This window comes from Lonchura striata, chromosome 2 (assembly GCF_046129695.1).
Source record: "Lonchura striata isolate bLonStr1 chromosome 2, bLonStr1.mat, whole genome shotgun sequence".
In the NCBI taxonomy this organism is placed as follows: domain Eukaryota; kingdom Metazoa; phylum Chordata; class Aves; order Passeriformes; family Estrildidae; genus Lonchura; species Lonchura striata.
Window position 1 is genome coordinate 93,879,634 of NC_134604.1, and position 22,701 is coordinate 93,902,334.

Consider the following 22,701-nt stretch of genomic DNA (forward strand, 5'->3'; position numbering starts at 1 on the left):
TTAATAATGTTTCTGAGAAAATTCTATTGAAGAACAATTTCAGCAGATAATTTTCATCAAAAATTTGTATTCTGAACAACCCACACAAGACCAAGCATGCTCTAACAAATGAGAAGAATCATTATCCCCCACCCTCTCATAATTGTCCTTACTTCTTTTGGGGAAACACAGGCTTCCCCAAAACACTGTCACTGTATTGATCTGTTTAGCCCATTTAGCTCCAGCTGGGGCCATCAGTCTAAGAAAAAACAAAAACATTGTAGGCACTCATTCTTCACCTTATACTTACTTTATCTCCAGCTGTTTTCAAAGCATTTCCTGAAGCTTACATGATCTCTCATACTGCTACTGCTGTTATTGAGTAACCTCCAGAGATTCCTCCTCAGAGCACTTGATCTGCCTTCCCTTAAAATCATTCAGTTCAAAGGTGGGAGGGATATACTCTTCTTGCCTCCTCCCCTCAGAAAAAAAAAATAAAAACATGATTTCAAACACATTGTGCTAGCACATGTCCTGCCTCAGCAGAAATTTTTGAGTTTTTCCACTTAACTGCCATATCTTTATGTTCCTGACCATGGTTCTCTAGAGAGAAGAATAAAGCCCCAAGTATTCAGTGCTGGACCCAAAACTCCAAAACCTCCTAAACAAAAGATAATAACGCCATAGTTAAAATCATGGTAAGTCATTAGCAACACTTCACTACTACTACGATAGAGAACTTGGCATAGTGTTAAAGTACAATGAACAAAGCAACAGAAAACACTCCCACAGTATTAAACAGTGGGAACAAAAACACACAGACAAACGATAGATTGTTCACAAAGCAGATTGCAATATTGTTTACAATTACAATCTCACACCGTTCCTCAAATGTTCTTCCTAACACTGTTGGATGCTTGGCACTGTTTTTATAACAAACTTTCTTGAAGGTCAGATTGTACCAGAAAAACCTTCTGGAAGTTTGCATATTTGTTAAGCACCTCACATGTCACACCACTGATCTATCAGAAGAAAGTACTGATTATGAAGAATCCCCTTCATGATTATTCTCCTTACAATGATATAGGTTCAAATTCCGTCAATCTGATGTAAATGGTATCTGTTTGATTCAGCAGAATCTGGATATAGGCATGACTGAAAGGTTAAATTTCCAACCTTTTTAAAAAAATCATTGGGTATAGAGCACAAATGCATTGAAAAAAAAAAAGCTTTTTTCTTTTCTTAATTAAAGTTCTTATTGAAAGTCAAGAAGTCTTAAGAAAGTGGCATTTCCATGGAATATTGTCATTTATATGTTGTCAGTCCAATACATAATTTCTCTATCTACTGTGAAAACAACTAATAGATATGCTCTCTAAGCCATCACATTGCATCTTGAGCTCTTCCTTGTAACCAGGACTCAAGGAAAATGTGTAAGCCTGATTTATATTTCATTACCTAAATGTCAATAGAAGGAAAAAGAAATAATTTTATTCAGTCAAAGAAAATTCAGGAAGCAAAAACAATAAAAGTTTATAGGAATGAATAAAAAAAGTCTATTAAAGCTAATCAATTAAGAACTTTTTAACATGTCAGCAAACATGAAGAATCTTGTGCATCCAAAAATATGTAGAATGATTCTCTAGGGAAGCTGCATACAATGTGTAGCAGTTATGGTTGATGGACTCATGTGTGAAATGTAGGCAAAAGTTACTTTTATTTAAAAATGAAAAAAGTAGTTTTGTAGTTACAGAAATGCCTCTGGACTGCAAGTGTTTTTAAAATTAATATGAATCTAAATTAATTAGAGCAGAACATATAGAAGTAAAATGAAGAAACAGAAAAAAGATACATGCTTTACAACACCTTATGCAGGATAATCATAAAATGAATGAATGAAGAAAAAAAATGTTGGGGTTGGGGTTTTTTCCAATTTACAATACACTGCAATATTTTTTAACCATTTCCTGGTGTATCCCTACTGTAGCATTCTATTTGAGCTGCTGATGAGTTGCTTTGTATCTGTCTGACCTTACCAAGACACAGTTCTCCATTACTACAGTGTCACGTGGTAACAGCCCATTGCTGTTGAGCATCCTTGAAAGTAATGACACAAGGGAATAACATATGTGGCACATATATCACCTTGTCCAGTATCTTTTGGAACAGGCTTTATTATAATTTTAAGTCATTTCTTCCAATGTTTGTGCCTCCTCTACTCTGTTTTGGCAGTCACTTCAGAGTAGCTTGAGGAATACTCACTTTTATGATCGGAAATGGAGCCACTGAGAAACTCTCTGGGAAAACAAGAGTCACACCAGAAAGATTTGTCAGCTGATTCTAATCTGATTTAATGAATAATGAACCACCTTTCAAACAACTGAAATGAAATCTTGCCTGACTTACCAGTAGGTGGCTGGAAATCTCAAGTACCAACATGTCCAAAGTTGGAGTAGCTAGCCATGAGGAGGCACTTTGGACATCCCTTATTACTTAACCTGTTCCAGTGCCAGAGATCCTGAAGCTTCCTAATTATCTTGACTGCAGGTGTCCAGAGCTCCGACAGCTCAGGGAGTCTCTCACACCATGAGAGACTGCATGGCCTGAGCCACTTGCTCCAATAGCCAGGCCAGGCAGTTTCACACATGCTGGTGATGTTCTTCCTATAGAATTAAAAGTTCCAACAGAGCAGGCCTAGCAAGCAGGCTAGTACTGGAAAGGCAATATCCTCCTCTTCCTCATCTGCCTTCTTTACTGGATTTACATGGCAAGATGCTATCAGTGGGCACACTACTGGTCTGTTTTAACCCATGATGGTAACAGATATCCCTGTCCTCATCAGGACCCACTAGATTTGTCTCATTTTCTTCATTCCTGTTGAAAAAGGCAAGGGAAAGAGCAGCTGGGTGAGCATTCAGCAGGTAAACAAAGTCAATTCACTCCATCTTCATTGTGTTCTTTCCCAGGAATCTATTTTTAAGGACTGAGGGAGATGTTAAAGAGCCCCAATTCCAAGAGAAATATACTGTGTCACTGAAATTATTCTTTTCTCCTCCTTCACAGCTAAACTTTAAAAATTTCAATAATCTTTTAATAAAAAATAGTAACTTTATAGTGGAAAGCATATATTTAACAGTCCCAGCAGAGGAAACAGTACTGCTGTTTACATTTATTAACAATAATTAACTAGTAACATTTACTAAGAATAATTAATTTCTAACAAGTAAAAAGTGATGACTGAAAGCTAGTAACCAGACTAACATCACAACAGAACAGTTTTTAAGTATCAAAATTTTCCTAGCTACTTTTTTATAAGATATAATTTTCTATTGAAGAATCCACAAGGTGGCCACAGTTGCGTAGGAAACCCAATTTCTAAAGCATACATTAAAAAAATCTAATGCATGATGTACCTAATGTGGATTATACACCTAATGCATACCCATTCATTTTGAAATAGACCCATATGAGAACATCAAATCCAAGACTACTATATGTTTTCCTAAGTCTAGTACTGCATCTGGCCAGATTCAAATATCCAAACAGGTTCAAGAGCCATAACTCATTTTGGTGCATAGAGTAGTTGGGTCCAGCTTTTGGTGTCCACTGACTGAGAAGCAAAAAGACCTTGAGGACCATGTGGGCATAATCACAGGATTAAATCTCTATTCATGCCTCTTTTATGCTATTATTTTGACTTAATATTCTGGTTTTAAAACTAAGTCACTCTGTTTAAATTTTTTTTTATTATTTTTATTATTTTTGGACACATCTTGTATACTCTATGAAATTGGATCACTACAACTACACAAACACAGCATAGCTATACAATATTAAAAAAAGGTACATATAGTCCAAGCACAATGCAAATCCAATGCTGAGATAGAATAAAACAAGGTAAGATGCTTATTTAAAAAAAAGATGCTGTGAGTATGGAAATATGGACTATGCAAGCATCTTCCCACTGCTGCTTTCCAAGATTTAAGGGGTGGCTTCTTTCCCAGATCTTCACCATTATATCCTGAACCAACATAACTGCAGGGGTTGCTGCCTGTCATACAAGGCAGTCAAACAGGCTATTTTATACAGATTTTTAAAAACAGTTACAAAAGCAGCCCAGACCATCTTGACAGAATTCAGCAAGCAACTGGCTGCATGTCTGTCAGCTGGCATTTTGGCAGTGAGCAGTGGCTGGTGCAGCTGGCAAAGCCATGTCCCAAAATGTATGAACTTCAGGAGTGCATACAGTCATTTTTCTGTTCTGCAGGATAAAATACACTTCCATGATTAATGAGGAAACAGATTATATGCAGGTGAAAGGAAAAAGAGGAATGATGGCAGAGAGCTTCAGTGAAGTGGACAGAAGGTCCATCAGGCTGGGAGCAGGCAGAGCTGCCCACTGCCATCTGCTTTCACTGGTGGGAACACCAGTGGGGGTGCTGTCATCTGTGTGCAGCCTGTGCAAACCAGGGCAAGGGAGAACAAGACCTGGAGTTAGAAGCTGTCCTGTTTCCAGCACTTCCTTTAGCCACCAGCTTGACCCCAGCCTTGGAAAGCTGGTTTTGTGGTAAAGTTCATTTACCCCCATGAAGGGGTAAAGGCAGGAGCAAAACGCCTCTGCAAGCTGTATTACATCAGTCTTGGTCAAGTCCTTTTCCCCAAAATCTCATAAACATTGATCTTATTTCTAGCTTCCATGCAGGACGCTGTAGAATCTTTCATCTCCCAGCAGAGAAACATGCATAGTACAGATACATGAATATAACTCTATAAAGACTTTGATAAAAAATGCTTATGCTAATAATAAAATGAGCCTTATTTTCCTCTCAGTTATACTTATTTAGTCCCTACTAAAAACAGCATCTTGTTAGTTTTATGTATCACTCCTTTCCCCAATTTCTTACAAGAATGGCAGTCACAGACCACTGCAATGTACAAACTACAGCCTATGGTTTGGCATGGAGGCTTTAAAGTTCAAAAGTACCCTTTTCTTAAGTGACAATCTGGCTTAGTTATCTGCTCTTTCTTTGCATCCCTCAACATGCTTTCAGGTTTGTTCCTACATAATCCAAGCCTTTTGTCCTGCACTTCCTTCCATTTCAAGCAAGTTAAGCATAAAACAACATAAATATGGGAAGAAACAGAATTTTAAAACTGTCCTTTTCAAACAAGGAATGAGGATGGTTTTTTTTGTCTACAGCAACCTAGTAATAACTTTGTTATTACTATTATTGTTCATCAATACCTATAGGTGAATAAAAGACATGGGAAAGTTTGAAAACAAAAGTATTATACAAACCTCCATCAAAACTAGCAAGGAGACCCTTATGAACCATTAGTCTTTCTGAAATAAGATAGCAGTGCATTCAGTGAATAGGGTCATCATCAAAACTAGCTCTTTTTGCACTTGGTTTAAAGCAGGTAGATAAAGTTATAATCTCACTGTTCAGTGGACACTATAGATTGTATTCTTTTAATATATATAGAACCCAGGTAGATGGTTAATATCTTGAAACATGTCCCAAAGGAAAGAGCAAAATAAAATTGTGAAGGATAGAATTGCAGTTCTGTGTCTCATAAGTAAAATTCTATTTAGTTAGTTTTTCCAAAATGTATTTATTGTCTTTCATAAAAACTCGGAAGTAAAACACAGACCTCAATAGACTCAAATGATCACACTGGGAAAATATGCAGATATTGCATGCAACAGTAATGCAGCAAGATTTAGGCTGTGTGAGGAAGAAGAATATAGAAAGAAGGCAGTAATAAGGAAATTGCCTTAGTGATACAAAATAAACATCAGCAGCATCAATAGCCTGTTTCTTTTTAAGTCAGTGAAAGAGAGGTGAAGTTGGCTCTTGACTGTACTCCGTGTTTTCTACTGTACAAGATCTCCCAAACATGGATCAAGAAAGATGATCTCTGGGTACTTCATAGCACACTGGGACTTTGATTTCCCATACAGATATGCTTTAATGACAACAATTTTCAAATTTATTGAACAAAGTTATGTTAAACAGTGGGTACACACAGCTATCATCTTCATCCTAAAGACACAATAGTATCTTGGATGGACTCGAACAAAGAAGCACCCTGAACATAAATATCCTAGGATGATTGGAGAAGTCTCTGTGAACCAAGAGAATAGGTACTGGTCTAAGACATTTGTAACAGTCTATTTTAAGAACGACATTCACTTCAGCCATTAGGTTACATTTCTGGGGATATTTCTTCCACATGAAGTAATGTGCCACAAATTCAAATGCTGCAAACCACTTTTATTTTCCCTTAAAAAACCCTGTGGATTTAGTTTCAAACAACTGTCCTCCACTTATGAGATTATTTTAATCAATAATAAGACACCAATAAAACTGGTTCAACCAATATCACATAGAGCAAAGAACCCTTGTTTAGAGTTTTGTTGCTGAAGTCTGTGCTGTCAAGTGATACTAAAAAGTATCCAGGGGAAAACCTATGCTTAACAGCTCCACAGCTGAAAGAATTCACAACTCCTTGTTCTATATTCCCTTCCAGGGAAGGATGTTCATCATTAACCAGAATTTTATTTATATCCTGATACTCTCATACACACATTTGAAAAGTAGACATGTCATAGTCAGCAGTGGGAATTGTCATCACAATTCACTACAGGACAGAGGTAGCTGCCTCTGGTATGCAGTGGAAATAAAGCAAAACTAAAAGCCACCCCCTAACAAACAAGCAAAAAACCATGAAAAGCCCCAAAACAATAAATTGGTATCTTATAAGAAGTTTCAGAGGGATGAAGTCTAGCACGTTCTGGCATAAACACATGATCAAAATTATTAAATTACTCTAACCTGTAGCTTGTCCCCACAGTTTTAACCCTTCACGCTGACTTCCAATGCATTTTACTTTGTGTTTAGGAAGCCTACAAGTGCATACACTGATTTGGCTGATGGTGCCATTCTATGTACTGCAATTGTATCACTTCAAATGCATGCTCACAACTGCTGATAAGTTAACATAAAAACAGTTTCTTTGTCTAGCTGGCTCAGGAGGAGCAGAAGGATTGATATTTTGAGGTAGATGTATAGATTGCAACCTGTAAATCTTTAGTGTCTGGAATACAGTATGTTTATAAATCACAGTGTTTCACTATAAAAGGCAATGGCTATTTTGGCCAAAAACTATATCAGTTGCTCAGTATTAGGTTTTGTGAATCAATAAAGAGTGTGAGTTAAGCTGAATGGTTTTAGGCTGAGATTCCCTTACAGAGTAATCATGATGCCTATGAAAGCCCCCCAAATCCCTGTAATGAATGTCAGTTTCCTGTGGCAGTTGGGAAGTTCTGAATTTGCAAAACCTGTCTCCTCAACCACTGTAAAAGGTTAGCATCACAGGAACCATCTAGAAGTGGTCTTGGCATCTTCCTAGGCAGTTGAAAGGAAAATCATTATGCCTTACCATATTCACTCAGCAGTATTTAGTTTCAAGCCCTTTTTTTCATCTGAACAAACTTATCATAAAACCCTTGTGACCACTGTGAGCAGACATGAAAAAAAAATCAAAAAAATTCAGACCACCTAGCACACCACTTTGTCTCTGCCACTGACAACTGAGGAGCTGTTTAGGCTTCCTGCCTTCCTTTCTGCCACCTGCTTTAAATTATTCTCTAAATAATCCCCTGCATTGGCCATCTCATATCTAAGATTACTATTGTGTACTTCTGTCTATTCCTTTGAGTATTTCTTGGCCTACTGCCAATTAATTTGTTGATTTTATGTTTCTTTTGGTTTTCTTATTTTATAATGTCACATTATCTGAATTCACATGCTCTTACAATAGCAAAAAAAATTCTTGTCATCTGTTTTAAGTCTATCTCCTCCAAAGTTCAAATGCATACAGCTCCCTATGATGTTAAACTTCACTCATCTTTTCCCTGTGACTCTAGTCCTTAAAGACAGCTGCTTCCCCTTTATCAATTTAGTGGCCCCTCTCTGTTCCTCTACTATCCTTCCTGGGGTGTGAAACCAGACCTGCATGCGACTGCGAAGATTTGGGCACATTAATGTTGTACAGCAGAGCAAAACATAGCACAGACACTCTCTGTCTTGTTCTCAACACCCTTCGTGATGATGCCAAAGATTTTAACAACTTTTTTGACTGATGCTGCCACAAACAAATCTGATGATATTAGTGAATTATTGATGATGACTCCAGGACCTTTAGAAGTGCAGCTGTCAAAATCCTAGTAGAATTCTCCCAGGGAGACATGCATGAGATAGTTTCTGTTTGTAGTAGTCTGTAAGTGGAATTGTAGCCTGTGTTCTCTTTGGCTCTTGTTTTTCTTGCCAGACAAACAAATTCAAATGAAAATGTGATTCCTGACACAGTAATGTTGTCAGGAGAGGTAGCTGCAGTGTCACCTGCCTTTGTATCCTGCCTAGAACTAGCAAAATACACCATGCAGGTGCAGAAAGCTGAAATAAAGTTCTTCAGGACTGGCAGCATCAGGCAGGAATGTCTAGATGATGCAGGCTTAACAGTCTGTGATAGCCCTTTCTTTAACTGTCATCAACTTTCTGAATTTTCCTCCTCAAATTACTGAACACAGCTTATATATTAATATATCACATAGCATATATCATAAGTGTTAAAGTTACCATCTGTAGAGTTGAGTATATACTGCTATTTTAAATTTCAATATTGTAAAATATTTTCAGCATTTTATTTTGAATATTAAATAGATAACACTGAAGTTGCATTTAAAATTTCTGCCTTCTCACTGTCAGTCAGGTTGACTGAGTATTCATTTCAGATCAGTCTAAAATGTCAATGGCATGGTATTCTCCCTTCTTAGTGTCATCTTCTTGCTTGCAGGTATTCCTTTTTCTTCATTAGGAACAGAATCCCAAGAAAAAATAATTCCTTTTACTAGAGTGAGAAGATGTTTCTAAAAAGTTACTGTTTATAGTGTTATTATAACTCCTTACAATCCAATCACTTCACAGGAAATTTAACCCATTTAAACAAATCTGATTTGAGGTATTTATATAGTGTTTATATGCATTAACAAAGCATCCAATAATTTCACTTTCTCCAGAATGGTTGAACTCATAGTAAAGCGAGTCATATCATCATTAGAGCAATATCCAGAGGATTAGCTATCCCCTACCTGAGGCTCATAAAAAAATATTATGAGGTTGGAAAAGTCATCCAACAGCTGAGCTAAATTAAGTCAGTCTGTGTAAGAAAGTTAAGATGCATCAGCTACAGGCAGAAAGGTGACAACAAGGAGCAGAAGTGAGTTGTAAGTGGAAGAGAACAGAACAGAAACCTCTGGGTAGTACAGATGGGTCTTCAGCAGGAGAAGCAAGGTTAGGATAAAGTCTTGACTGGTTTTTGCACAGCCATGTGAAAAAGCTGAAGCCCAGAGAAAAAGAGTCTGGGCATGGTGCCATGCCTTCCTGAGCTCAGAGGGCAGCCTGCCAGCCTATACTTCTAAGTCACAACAGATCTCTCTTGACAGCATGTCTGTGAAAGAGGAGTATTATTAATTCTCTCATTTTAAGAAGGCACAATCTTACTCTCCTCAGGGTAAAAGGAAAGGCTGTAGGGAAATATGATTAGGATCTCATATTTTATTCAGTTCTGAATAAAATTTCCTATTTAAACTAGGTCTCCCAGGATGTAAGATCGGGGGAAGGGGGGCTCATAGGGAGCCTGGTTTTGGTGGAAGAAAGGGAAGATGGAGGAAGAAATCTCCTGAGTGGTTTTTTATTCAATCTTCAGAGAGAAAAAATGGCATCAATTTTGATTTGTCTCTTTGGGGAAAAAGAAATAATTGTTGTGTTCTACTACATTATTTCAGCTTCAAAACTAAAATGCCCACTTTCTTCATCTATAAGTACCTATAATTTGATTTTTCACAGTATCAACAGTTTGTGCAGAAAAAAAAGTCAATGCCCTAAGAAAAGAGAAGGAAGAAGGATAATTAAAAATGCACATATAAAAGAAAGTTTTACAGAATAAAACAATGTTGCTCTTCACTATCAGCAACAACAACAAATATCTTGAAAAGGAATTTTATCCCTCTCATACATCCAGAGCAAGATAAAGCACTGATAAATATTCTCATGGGTACTTGATCTCGGCAGCTGCCCTGTTGTGGTATTGCTGCTTCCTTGGAGAAGCATTTCCTCCCAGATGCACTGAGCAGCTTACATAGTGGCTGATTCAGCTGTCCCAGTTTCTGAACTACACTCTAAATATCTTTCACAATAATTAGAAGTAACTTTTATGCTTTATCCATTGCTAAAATAATCAGGACCAGGGATCACAGCATCGTGGAAGGGTTTAGGTTGGAAGGAAATTTTAGAGCTCACGCAGAGCAATCTTACTTCCATGGACATGGGTATTTTTAAGTCAGACTGCACAAAGTGCCTTCCAGACTGACTTCAAACAGGACCAGGGATGAGGCTTCTGCAACTTCTGTGACCACCCTGTTCCAGTGTCTCACCAACCTCACTGTAAAATGTTCTCTTTCTATCCAATCTAAATAAACCCCCTTTCAGTGTAAAGGCATTCTTCCTTGACCTCTCTCATACTCCAGACCCTGGTAGAAAGTTTTTTTTTTGTAGGCCCCTTTAGGTCCTGGAAAGCTGCTAGAAGATCTCCCTGGAGAGTTTTCTTATCCATGCTGAATAACTATTCTCACAAAAGAAGTGTTGAATCCCTCTGATCATATCTGTAGCCTCCCTCTAAACCCATTCAAACAAACTCATGTTTGTCTTGTACTGGGAATGCACAAACTGGATGCAATATTCCAGATAAAATCTCATGAGAGTTTAGCAGAGGGTAAGAATCACTTCCCTCAACCTACTGGTAACCTCTTGTTATCTAGTCCAGGATACAATTGGTTTTTATAGGTTGCCAGTTAATTCTGTGAAGAATGCATAGAATTTGGAAATGTTTGTCCCATTTGAAAAACAACAGCAACAATACTTTCCATATGTACTCAAGTATGGAGTTATTCTGGGTTTTCAAATCCTATTTAGGTGCACAAGGAAGGGACTATATCACCCAGCTGCAGCTGAAAGAACTACAATCTACTCAAATGCTCAAAGCAACCATAACTTCTGTCCCAGCAGGCAAAGTGCATGCCAATGAACACCCATGGACATCTCAGTTAGCCTAAGGTTTAACTGCAGATACTACAGTAAAACATTCAGCTGAATAAATTTATTGTAAAACTTTATCTTCCAGAGATTTATAAACTTTATTTGGATGAGACAATGCTGAAGTTGTGAGTTCAGAAGTTTCTGTAGAGAGGAAGCAGTCAAAAGTATCTCTGTGAGAGGGAAATAACTCTATCAATTCTGCTAAATCTCACACTTAATCCAAATGAAAATAAGTACCATCTTAGTTATTACTACATGCCTCTAAGAAATATATACACATTCTGTGGTGACAGTAACTTCTCACCAACAATCTACATTAAAAACAACGACCTATTCAGTATTACATATTTCAGCTGACACAGCTATGTTCACACACTGGAGTGTTAATATTTGTAAATATTAGGGTCTATACACGACAACCTGAATCTCCTAGGAAAAACTTTATTTACATACAAAGACCTAATTTACATAGAAATCTCCAAGTCCTGTATGATTTTACTAGAGAGAGTCAGCCAAGCAATAACGTGGAACATGACAGGGTTTTATGAGCAATGACAGTAGCTCACAGTGCTTTAATAACCATAAGTCTGCTATAGCCAATAAAAATAGTAAGGCAAAAATGTAATCAGGATGTAATTAAAGCAGTTGAAATTGATACAGGGTTACAGTCAAGAGTCCTGAGTTGGCAAAATCATGTCCTGCAATTTTTTTAATGCCAAGTAATCCAGGTCACACCTGATCCAACATTGACTAATAACACAGAATACCCTAATGCTGAGTTCAGTGAAGAGTCAAGAACACTGGGAAATCAGGTCAACTACTCTGACCTACTGAAGCCCTCTCTGGGACCTTTCCACCTAGACCGTAATGCACTATTGGACAAGATATTGTAGCATCTATTGTCAACAACCCTGACAGAAAACTGACTTTCCTCCAGATAATCAGGCACTGAATTTTTACATATGAGTGGAAGAAAATTAAAACCTCAACTTCCAGCACTTAAAGGGGGCTTATAAAAAATGGAGACAATTTAAACTTAAAAGAGTTGATTTGGATTAGGAAAATAGTGCTGGAAGGCTTCTATAAGGTCTCCCTGGAGTCTTGTCTTCATCAGGTTGAACAACACCAACTCCCTCAGCCTTTCCTCATAGGAGAGGTGTTCCAGTATGTTTGCAATACATGAAGTTCTCTGCCACAGGAATAAAAAAAATAATCTGGTGCATTTAAATTTAAGGATTAAATACAAAAAAATACAGGTACTGAAAGGTCAGTAAACCAATGCCTCTTTAGGAACTTATGCACTAGACCATTAATAATGCAGCTCAATAAATGAAGTATCAGCAAGTGAGCTGATAGTCTTCATGTCACCCAGTTCTTCAAAGACAAGGACAGAAAGTAGGAGGAAAAAAACTCCTGTGGATCCTTTTGTCTCAACAAATAGAGAACCAAGACTGCAGGATTCACCATGCTTTATCATGGACTGTGGAAAGAACCAAGTAGTGTCACAATAGTGATTCAGGTACAAGGTCAGTGAGTCTGTGCTTTGGTTCTCTTTTCACTGCCAGGGAAAGAGGCAAGCTTGTTTCTGTGCTCCCATTTCCACTACTTGACCTATCTTATGAGCAACTCTTCTGCTTTGTTCATTCTACAGTAGTGCAGTGCAAAAAGACAACTATTTAGCTGGAACACCCAACTAATAGATTTAAGCGATACATAATGGCACAACGAAATTTATAATAGAGTTATATCAATTAATTAAATCTACAGCTAATGTGATCCCTTAAGGAACAGACAGTAAGGCAAAGCAGATTGTCTGAGATTTAAAAAAAATTACAGCCTCCACCAAAGAGATGTATGGAAAAATGACAGAGGGAAACAGACATCTCACACAGGACTGAAGGTAGTCTATAGAAACCACTGGCGATGATGCACAAAGGAGTGGTGGATAGCACCTAGGGCTGCAAATGATTTACCAAATGAACACATTTCAGGAAAACCAGAAGTGTACTGAGAAATTCCCAAGGCAACTGTCCTGCTCAAGTAGGAGCCATATATTCCAAAAGGGCTGGAAAGAGACTGTTGCCAGCCCCAGAGCAAATACAAAGGTGTTAGTGACTAAGGACTCTCCCAGAAATGCTCAGTAGATACCAGAAAACACACACCCCAGTTAAGACACAAAAGGGTTCTCAGCCCCCCTCAGAAGCTTTCTAAATTCTGCCCTCTGCTCCCTGCCCATATCAGACAGCTCTGACCAGACATGACTAGTTGGCTCCAAAAAAAAGCAATGGTGGAGACTGGGTCACAGGTACAGTTCTTATTCATGGTCAGAGCTGGGTGCCTCATCCTGCACTGAAGCAAACTGAAAATTGCCTGCACTTGAGAATCTTCTTTAACCATAAAAATCTGCTCTTTAAACTTTCTAACAGCAAAAACTTAGCTAAGGTGCTCAAATAAGATAATTTGTATTAAAAAATTCCTAATGAGATTAATCCTCGTTTTTAAAAAAAAGACGTGATCCAAAGAACAAGGAAAAATTACCTCAGTAACTTATGAAGCAGAAAGTTGATGTCTCAGTAGAACCTAATCCAAAGAAAAACTAATTAAAAAAAAAAATCTCATGATAAGACTCTGGTTTTTCCTCCGTTCTACACCAAAAATTAAAACCCACAGAAAATACACAGACTAACTGTATAAGAAACAATGACTTGTACATAAAGGCTTTTACATAAATAAGGGCTTTTAGCCATTGTGATGTTGAATTGTGACTCTAAATAAAATGGTTTTCCTATCACACAAAGCTACATATCAAGTGAGTTTATAATCCTATGAAAGAATTTGACTATATACAGCTGTATTACTCAGAGGAATTAGTGCCTGATAACATTCTGCTCGCACTGAACATGCCTCCATCCTTTTCACCCAGGCTGAGGTAAGCAGTGGGTGTTGTGGAAGCAGGTAGGATCTTGCTGCTGCTCTCAGTGCCCCATTGCTGGCACATTGGATTATGTAAAGAAAGCTGAAACCAACGTCAAACACAGAAAATGTGTTAAGAAAAGAAATTTACTCAAAATGCCACTTCCATCCTATTGAGTCTTGCAAAGTGCACAGATCGGGATTTTCTGGACTGTATACATAGTTAACTACTGGGGTAAAGACAGCACTTTTTTTTTTCCATGCATTCATTGTTCCCATCCCCATGACTTTATTTGGATGGACTGACACAAACATAATTGATAGTGCAGAGCATCACACACCCAAATACAGTTCAGAGAGGAGAACATTTCCAGGGCCATAGGATGTCCAGCTCTACTGGTTACCTGAAGTGCATAGCTGGATGCATCTCTCCTAACATGCATCCTTTCACTTCTGCCAGGTGTCTCTCTGGGAATCGTGCAGTGCCACAAGAGCTGCCAGCAAGGGCACACTGATGCTGCTGAGGGACCATACAGGGACCATCACATCAGGCAGCACTTGAGATACTACAAGAATGGACACAGGCTTCTGTTAAAATGAACCCTTGTCACCATCTGCTTCAGAGGGCAGGAATAGGGCAGGAAGGAGTTTTTTCCACTCGCAGAGGGGGACAGAAAGCTATCTTAGCTTGCCTACTCAGGGGAGATAACCTAAGTGATTTCATTTTATAGGAGGTAAAAAAGCTAAAGGTGTAGCAGTATGCATTGCTGAGAAAAGGATCCTTTCATCTGGAGGGTTCCTTCGGGCTGCTGAAGAAACACTTCTTCCTTCCCCACCCTAAAGACTTGCTTCTTAGCCATACCTGTCTTGCAAAGCTCTTGGACTTTAAAAAAAGCTTTCAAGGATTCTGCAAGCAATGGTTCAGGGGTTATGCACACACTGGGCTCTTTACCAAGCTCTGCTGATAAAGAAACTTTCAGACATCCTTTGAAAGAGATGTTCCTTTGCTTTCAGAGTAGCAACAAGTCTCTGCAATTTTGGCACCATATGCACTAAAAGTGAGGAAGTCAAAGTAGCAGGTGAAAAACTGAATCTCTTCTGAAAGCACCTCTCCTCAAAGAGAACATTTCCCCTATTTCAGCTGTGTGCTTGTCCTCATCCAAGCCAGACTGATAAGTGGCATAGCTCAACGAGAGCTCACCAATGGGCCAGGGCAGAAGCTTCAACAGTGACAACTCTGCCTTTGCCAGTCCCTGCTGGATATCACCAGGCTGGACCGGTATCATATAGGTGCACCACTAAAATGGTCTGCGTCAAATGAAGAAAGGCACTTCATATGCAAACAGCGTACAACAGAAACTAGATCCTGGTCTATACTATTTCTTTTTGCATCTGTTTAACCTTGATCTGTCTAGGTTTGATCAATTAATTTAGGGATTTTGTTCACATATGAAAACAACACAAATGAACACTCTTGAGATCCAGCTGCTTATCAGCACATGAACTGAGTTAAGGAATATTATATAGTCATAACTTAACACTTGCAGGGAAATGGAGGAAAATTTAACTGAAGGACTTTTTCAAGATGCTGTTGTATCACAAAAGAGCCTATCCTATCTTCAAAACTCCAAATTGCAAAAGTTTCTGTGAACATCCAAAAAAATCCGCTCAACATCACACCAGCTAAAAGCCCTTATTTATGTAAAAGTCTTTATGTGCAAGTCATTGTTTCTTATACAGTTAGTCTGTGTATTTTCTGTGGGTTTTATTTTTGGGTGCACAGAGAAAGGAGGAAAAACCAGAGTCTCACCATGAGATTTTTTGCCTTATCATTCTATCCCAACGTAAAAAGCATCAGTCAGAAACTTCTTTGCCAATAATTTGGCAAATGTTGTTCTCCAAAAACTAAATAAAAAGGTTAAATGCAAACAAATATTGTTTTCTGTTCCGTAAATAAACTAAAGTAACCAAAGCAGGACCACAGTGGCTTTTATGCGACAGAGTAGGATTTCAGACAAACTACAGTCCTCATTTTATTGACTGTACCTGATAAGACCATTTTGGCCTTTAAGAAAATGAAACAAAATCTAATTTAATGCTGTTTAACTTAGTATTGTTATAATACATATTTTTCTTCAGCAACAAATAAAATAAAGAGGGCTTCAACACAGATACAATCACACGGGGAGGTAGAATGAAACAAAAGCACACATAAGTTTTTTTAAGCTATAAATAAGCAGGAAGTTTAGATCAAATAAATAGCATACGAACTACAAGCATTGAAACTCATGGTTGTATGCCTCCTGCCAGAAAGCATAAAAATACTCTAAAAATTGATTTATGTCTCAGACAAATATAAATTTCTAACATTAATAACTCATGTACCAAAAAATAACCTTCTATTCCTCTATAGCAGGATCTTTTCCAGGAATAAAAGCTTTCTCATTATTTGATCATCCTACTGAAGTGAGACAAATTAGTAAAACTGAAATCCTAATTAAAAACATGCCTCATATATATTTTATTTTCCACAGATAACAAAAATATACTGGTGTTAGTACATTTTAGTGTAATTGTTTTTTCACAGAATGTTTTAAAACAAATACAAAAAAAAAAAAAAAAATATCCAAAATGTTTTCTTCCTAAGACATTTCAAACACTGGTCATATAAAAATGGGGCAATGAAGCATGATCAATATTTGTGCAATCCATTTATATGCACAGTTATGTGTCTTTTGTTATATCAATGTGCTATCCAAAATGCAGTGTTTCTAGGACATTTCTGTGGATTCTATCACTATAATGCACACTGAAAAACAAAGAACAAGTTTAATCCTGGTCTATGTAAAAGCATGTTTTCACATGCAACTACTACAATATTAGCTGACAGCTAGTAATGAAACTTGTAGTCAACTTATTTTATCTTACCAACACTTTATACAACTATCAACAAAATTAATTTATATTAAAATTGTGTACTTTTTATATTTAGTTATATTCATTATTAATGGATTAAATGCCTTATATATGTTGTAATATACACATAGCATCAGATAAAAAATACACAAGTTTATGGTGGAAAAAATACCTACAAGATTTCAATGTCTTAAAAAGTAATTATAATATATTATTGAAAATGTGAAAAGAAATAGATATTCCTACCAGAAATTTTATCTTGACCAGTTTTGTTCCCACATATTCTTGTGTTCCACTGAATCAATTTCACACTTACTCACCTCCCTGTCTGTGTGATGTGGTTTATTCATTGGTTTGATATTGCCATAGCAACTCGGCAACATGAAAACATGCTAGCCAAGCAATGCTGCTCACCTCACACTATATGGTGAATTGCTGCCTGGTACATACAGCGTTAATGTTAATGTATATTGTTTAACATCACCATTTTAACTCTGCATTTAGCAATCTTGGGTCATGACCTTCAAAGCATTTAGCTTGTAGTGGTTTTAATTACAAAAATTAGCTACTTCCTCAAATTAAGAAACAGCATATATTTTGACTACAAGTCAAACTACTGCATTGGAACACATCTGAACAACCAGAAATATAACCAGCACCGTTCGCAACCCCAAAATTCAGGGCTTCCCCAAAATTATTGCATGTTTGCCCTGTGTAAGCAAGTGTATGCAAATCACAGATATGACTGCGCACACATGCTCCATTTAAGAAGCTTTCCCTTTGGTGCATGTGGCCTGGAGGGAGTAGGGACCCTCCCACCCCCACCATATCTCCCCAGGAGCACACCAACAAACTGGATGGTGGCTAGTGAGAGGGATGGTGCTTTGTCTTTTTAGGAGAGATGTTGTACTGGCCAAGCCTGTCAGAAGGCAGGCAGGGATTCTTCAGCAGCTTCTGCTCCCACAACCCCCCCGCAATCAGTGGGGGCTTGCAGTGTGCTCTGAATCACTAAATGGAGGCAGTATGTCTTCTGCATTCATATAAAATGAAACTCAAAAAAAAAACCAGTGTGGGAGAACAAAAATGGGATCTCTGGTGCAGTAAGCAACAGAGTCTTTAAAGCTCCAAAGTCTAATGCATCAATACTATGCAAATCAGGGCATCCCCAAACACAGATTTGGATCATAGTGAGGAGACTAGGCAATCATCTAGGGCAATAGTATGAGTGGGAGCTGAAACTGTCTCACTGATTGAGTCTTTATCTTCACAAGCTGGCAACTGCTTCACAACTGTGCTTACTCACAGCAAAAACATACTCCTGTTTGAACTAGGTTGCACCACAGCTTGACCTAAATGGATTTTAAGAAAAGTGATTTTTCTGCCCTCAGACACTCTCGATAAGCTGCATAAAACATTGAGATTCTGACCACTCTTAGCACAGAAAAGCTTCATGGAGACCAGCAATACCTTAGGACTCAACACATCTCTGAACACAGTAATGTACCAGGACACTTTCTGCCTACTTAATAACACCACGACTGTTTCAGATCTCACTGTGCTTTAGTTCAAAAGTTAAACTGACTGGGAGGCATTAGACCAAGTACAAAATACATCTGTGAGACAGCATGGGGTTCACAGTTGAAATTCAAGTTACTGTCACACTGGTGTAACATACTATGGCTTGTCATCTGAGACCTATTCACAATATACCTGTATGGACTAGCAGCCAAGGACTTAAATTTCTTTCCCCAGCAGAACTGAAACCAGCATTTTGGTCTGGGATTTAAACAGGTTTGTTTAAGAAAAATATGTGGAACAAAGGGAATATGAAGAAAGGTATTTTTGAGTAAAAGTTGTTTCAGTTCCTGACTATGCTTTCCAACTAACAAGCAAGAGTTATGAAACTGCTGTAAGATGAATTCCATTGTGCCTCAGCACATCAAAAGAAGAATTACTTGATGAGAATGGGAAAATGGGTTTCTATTACTATTTTTTATTACTTAGGTTTGATTTTTTCTCAACCAAAAATTTATTGTGAATTCTGGGAGAGGTAAGTATTATACACTCAGTAATGATCCTACAATTGGTGTTTCCACTGAGAGCATTGGGAGATCAGCTTGTGGGAGGAGGGGATCTGAGATGGGGAGGGAATCAGATTAAACAGAGAGATGGGAGGAACTGGGGGTACTAAACAGGAAAACAATAAATTCATATCAACACAGCGCTAGGTATGGACTATTCTTACATTAGTGCAAAAAGGTAGGTGATTGCTCTGCTCTCCTAATAAAATTTGTGATGCTCTACACTTCTAGGCAATTTTCAATATTAATTCTCTTAATATATTTAGTTTTCTCTTTGACAAATAAGGAGTTCTGAAAAAGTGTTATAAAGAAATATTACATTCTACTTAATGTGAGAGGTTATTTCCTTTACGTACACATTCAATTTATAATGACCTTTGCTGGAACTCTTACATGTATTACATTGCAAAGGCATCTAAGTAAAATAAAACATTAGCAATTGGTCTGCTGTCTGCTGTCTTCTTCATCCTTTCATTACAGTATTTGAATCTTCAATCTCAGAGCTGTAATCTGCTTCCATCTGAAGGACTTCAAGTAGGGGACAGATGGGAGCTATCTTTATATACACAGACTACAAACTCATGGCCAAAACCAAGGCATGAATATATGGAGATACTCAGCATCATTCGCACAGGCATGTGTCCCATGGACACATTTTTGAAAACAAGGGGCAGAACAGTAGCAGTAGTACAGCTTCCATATGAATACTTAAGCCATTACATAGTCCTGAAATTAGGATTCTGCAAACAAAACAGAATCCTACTCATTAATAACCAAATCTAAAAGTCACTAGCATCTACTCTAAATCTATATGAAGGTTCAGAAAGAACACTTGTAAACACCACCCTTGCTTCCCTTTCACTTCCCAGGTTTCAACAATGTCACAATCTTCTTCAAAGTGGGTCCTTCCCAACTGCTCCAGCATGGAACCCTTCCACAGGGTACAGTCCTTTAGGAAGACTGCTCCAGCATGGGTCTCCCACAGAGTCAAAGGTCCTGCCAGCAAACCTGCTGCAGTGTGGACTCCACTCTTCACAGGGCAACAGGTCTCACCAGCAGCCTGCTCCACCCCAGGCTTCACATGGGGTCAGAGCCTTCTTTGGGAATCCACCCTCTCCAGCATGGAGTCCTCCATGGTCTACAGGAGGATATTTGCCTCAGCATGGACTTCCATGTGCTGCAGGGGCACAGCGGGATCTCTGCTCAGTGCCTCAAGCACCTCCTGCTCCTCCTTTTACACTGACCTTGGTGTCTGAAGGGCTGTGTGTTCTCACTCTTTTGGCTGTTGTTCTACAGCAGCTTGTTTTTCTCTTTCCTCTTCTTAACTAAGTTACCCCAGGGATGCTATCACTGACAGGCTCAACCTGGGCCACCAGCAGTCCCACCATGGAGCCAGCTGGTATTAGCTCTGCTGGACAAGGATTAACCTTATGGAGAAGGTTCTCACAGAGCTGCCTCTGTGGTCTCCCTGCTAGCAAAACCTAGTTATGCAAACTGAATGCAGTTCCTAGAATAAAAGCAACATTTTACTTACCAGACTGTAACACTTAAGTCACAAAACCATCACACACAGCCACTAAATTACAACAACATAATCCTGCTTTTGCTAAGGGCAGATGTCACCTTGGGGAAGCTATCATGGGATCCTCTCCAGACTTGGCATTTCCCAGAGCCACAAACACGCAGACGTAGTCGGTGCTTCATAGACCTTAGTGTCAAGGGCTACACGGTCACACTAGAATGGTTTGACAGCTTTAGGCTTCATCAAATGCCAGGAATCCTTTTTTGTTTTTTTGTCTCCATCCTCTGAGCAAGGCCACATCTCAAAACCCATTTTATATCGAGTCACATCTGCCCTATGGGCTGCTAAACAGACTATTCTGAAGTAAAACAGAAGGTCATACAACATCATTTTGGCTTCAATTTCAGTTATTTGTTTATTTAGATCAAATGAAAGGAATGACAACTCTAATTTTACATAACATTTCCAATCCCTATATATAATCTCTAAAATGCACCAATAGATACCTCTATATTCTTCTAGCAAAGATGCAGCTCTATACAAGTGGAAATTTAACTTGCTGAGACTCTCAGGAATTCAGTCTGTAAAAACCAGCAAATATACCCCTGAGACTTGTAAAACTCCCTAGATGAAAAGCATTCACAAACTGAGCAGCCTTTTATTCTGATTTATTTTTTTATTAAATCAGTGGACAGTATCACAACAACAGAAAATCATCTTGATAAAATGGGTGATTCAAACAGACAAAAGGGGTTGTCAGCAAATAAACTGATTCCAACATAAGCAATCATCAGGTCACATAAGCTGATGCAAGCAGAAAACAAAGAGACTGCAAGTTAGTCCCTACTCAGTAAAACAACTGGTGATATCTTTATTTGTATTTTGAGATTTTCATTAGGGTTGCTATTTTAGGCCTGGCATGTATTGTTAGAACATTATATTGGTTTTGACTGATTGCACCCTTCTCTTTCCATTAAGGTAAACTAACACTGACATGCAATGGACTGTCTTTAATGGCAAACAAGTATTTATGGTATCATCAAAATTACCATAACTTCATAATATAGTCTTGTTTAATATCTCATAGTTTGGATTTTTTTAATAGAGTCTCTTACCAAAAATTGATTTCAGGGGGAAGAAAGAAATAAAAATGCATCTCTTATAATGAAGTCTGTTGCATCACAAGGATTAGGTAAAGCCTTACAGAGACTTTTAATGAGAACTTTTAAAAAGGTTTAATCAAAACAAATGCTATCTACTCTTACAAGGATTTTAGCACCTTCATTTTCTTCAGATAGGGAAGGTTCTATATCCATCACATTGTTAGTTTTAATGATTACATTAACACATTTAGGTAGTTTAATAATATTACTATTAACAGTAAATATAAAATAATAATTGCCTGTGTGGGACAGTCATTGTATCAGCAAGTTAACTACTCAGAATTGGAGGGCACACTGTTTACTTTCATATTTCAAATTGCAATCACATTAATTTTAGATATTACTATCTAAAATTATACTCATCCTTCCTTGCCACATCAGTTCTTTCAAAATTTTTACTTTCATATCTTTATTTCCTTACCTATGCACACTAACAGTAGAACAGTGTTATTAACAAAAAAATGCAGAAAAGGCCAAACTGTTCACATATGTTTGTCAATTCACAACATTACAGAGGCATTTAAAATAAAAGTACTTTTCTCCAAAAATCAATTAGTACTGTATAATTTGTTTACATGCTAAATTAAAGCAAAATGAGTCTGAAAAAATATACCTCCTCATGGAGTCAAACTTGAAAGGAATAATTAGATTATTATGTTTGGCATCTAGTGCTGACTAAACATTAGAAGAGTTACTAGATGCTGTTACAATTATGAAAACATCTATGAAAAGCAAGAGCCATTAAAACAAAGCCCAATTTTCTTCAGGCATTCAACAAGATAATGAAACAGATAATGTAACAACATTATCTGGTTTATATTGTTACTGGGTCTTCCACAGCTTTATTCCTTGTGTTTCTGTCAGTGGCTCTATTTATTAGTGTTTTTTATAAAGTATATATTTTTATTTGTGCTTTGATGTAGCAAAGTTACTACCTTGATTCCAATAAAATGATATGAGCATAT

The 22,701-nt window shown here is 37.7% G+C and overlaps 1 protein-coding gene across 6 annotated transcripts in view; it reads right to left on the reverse strand.

Moving 5' to 3' along the window:
• The window catches only part of MYO16 (myosin XVI), a 358,973-nt gene that overhangs the window by 309,412 nt on the left and 26,860 nt on the right, over positions 1-22,701 (reverse strand). The window contains exon 1 of one of the 6 annotated variants that reach the window (XM_021545591.3): positions 17,217-17,270. The exons of 4 other annotated variants lie outside the window; for them this stretch is intronic. The gene's annotated coding sequence lies outside the window, so the exon portion shown is untranslated. Of the gene's footprint in view, positions 1-289; positions 571-17,216; positions 17,271-22,701 lie in introns of those variants that run through there. One more of the 6 variants, XM_021545592.3, reaches the window with a different exon arrangement.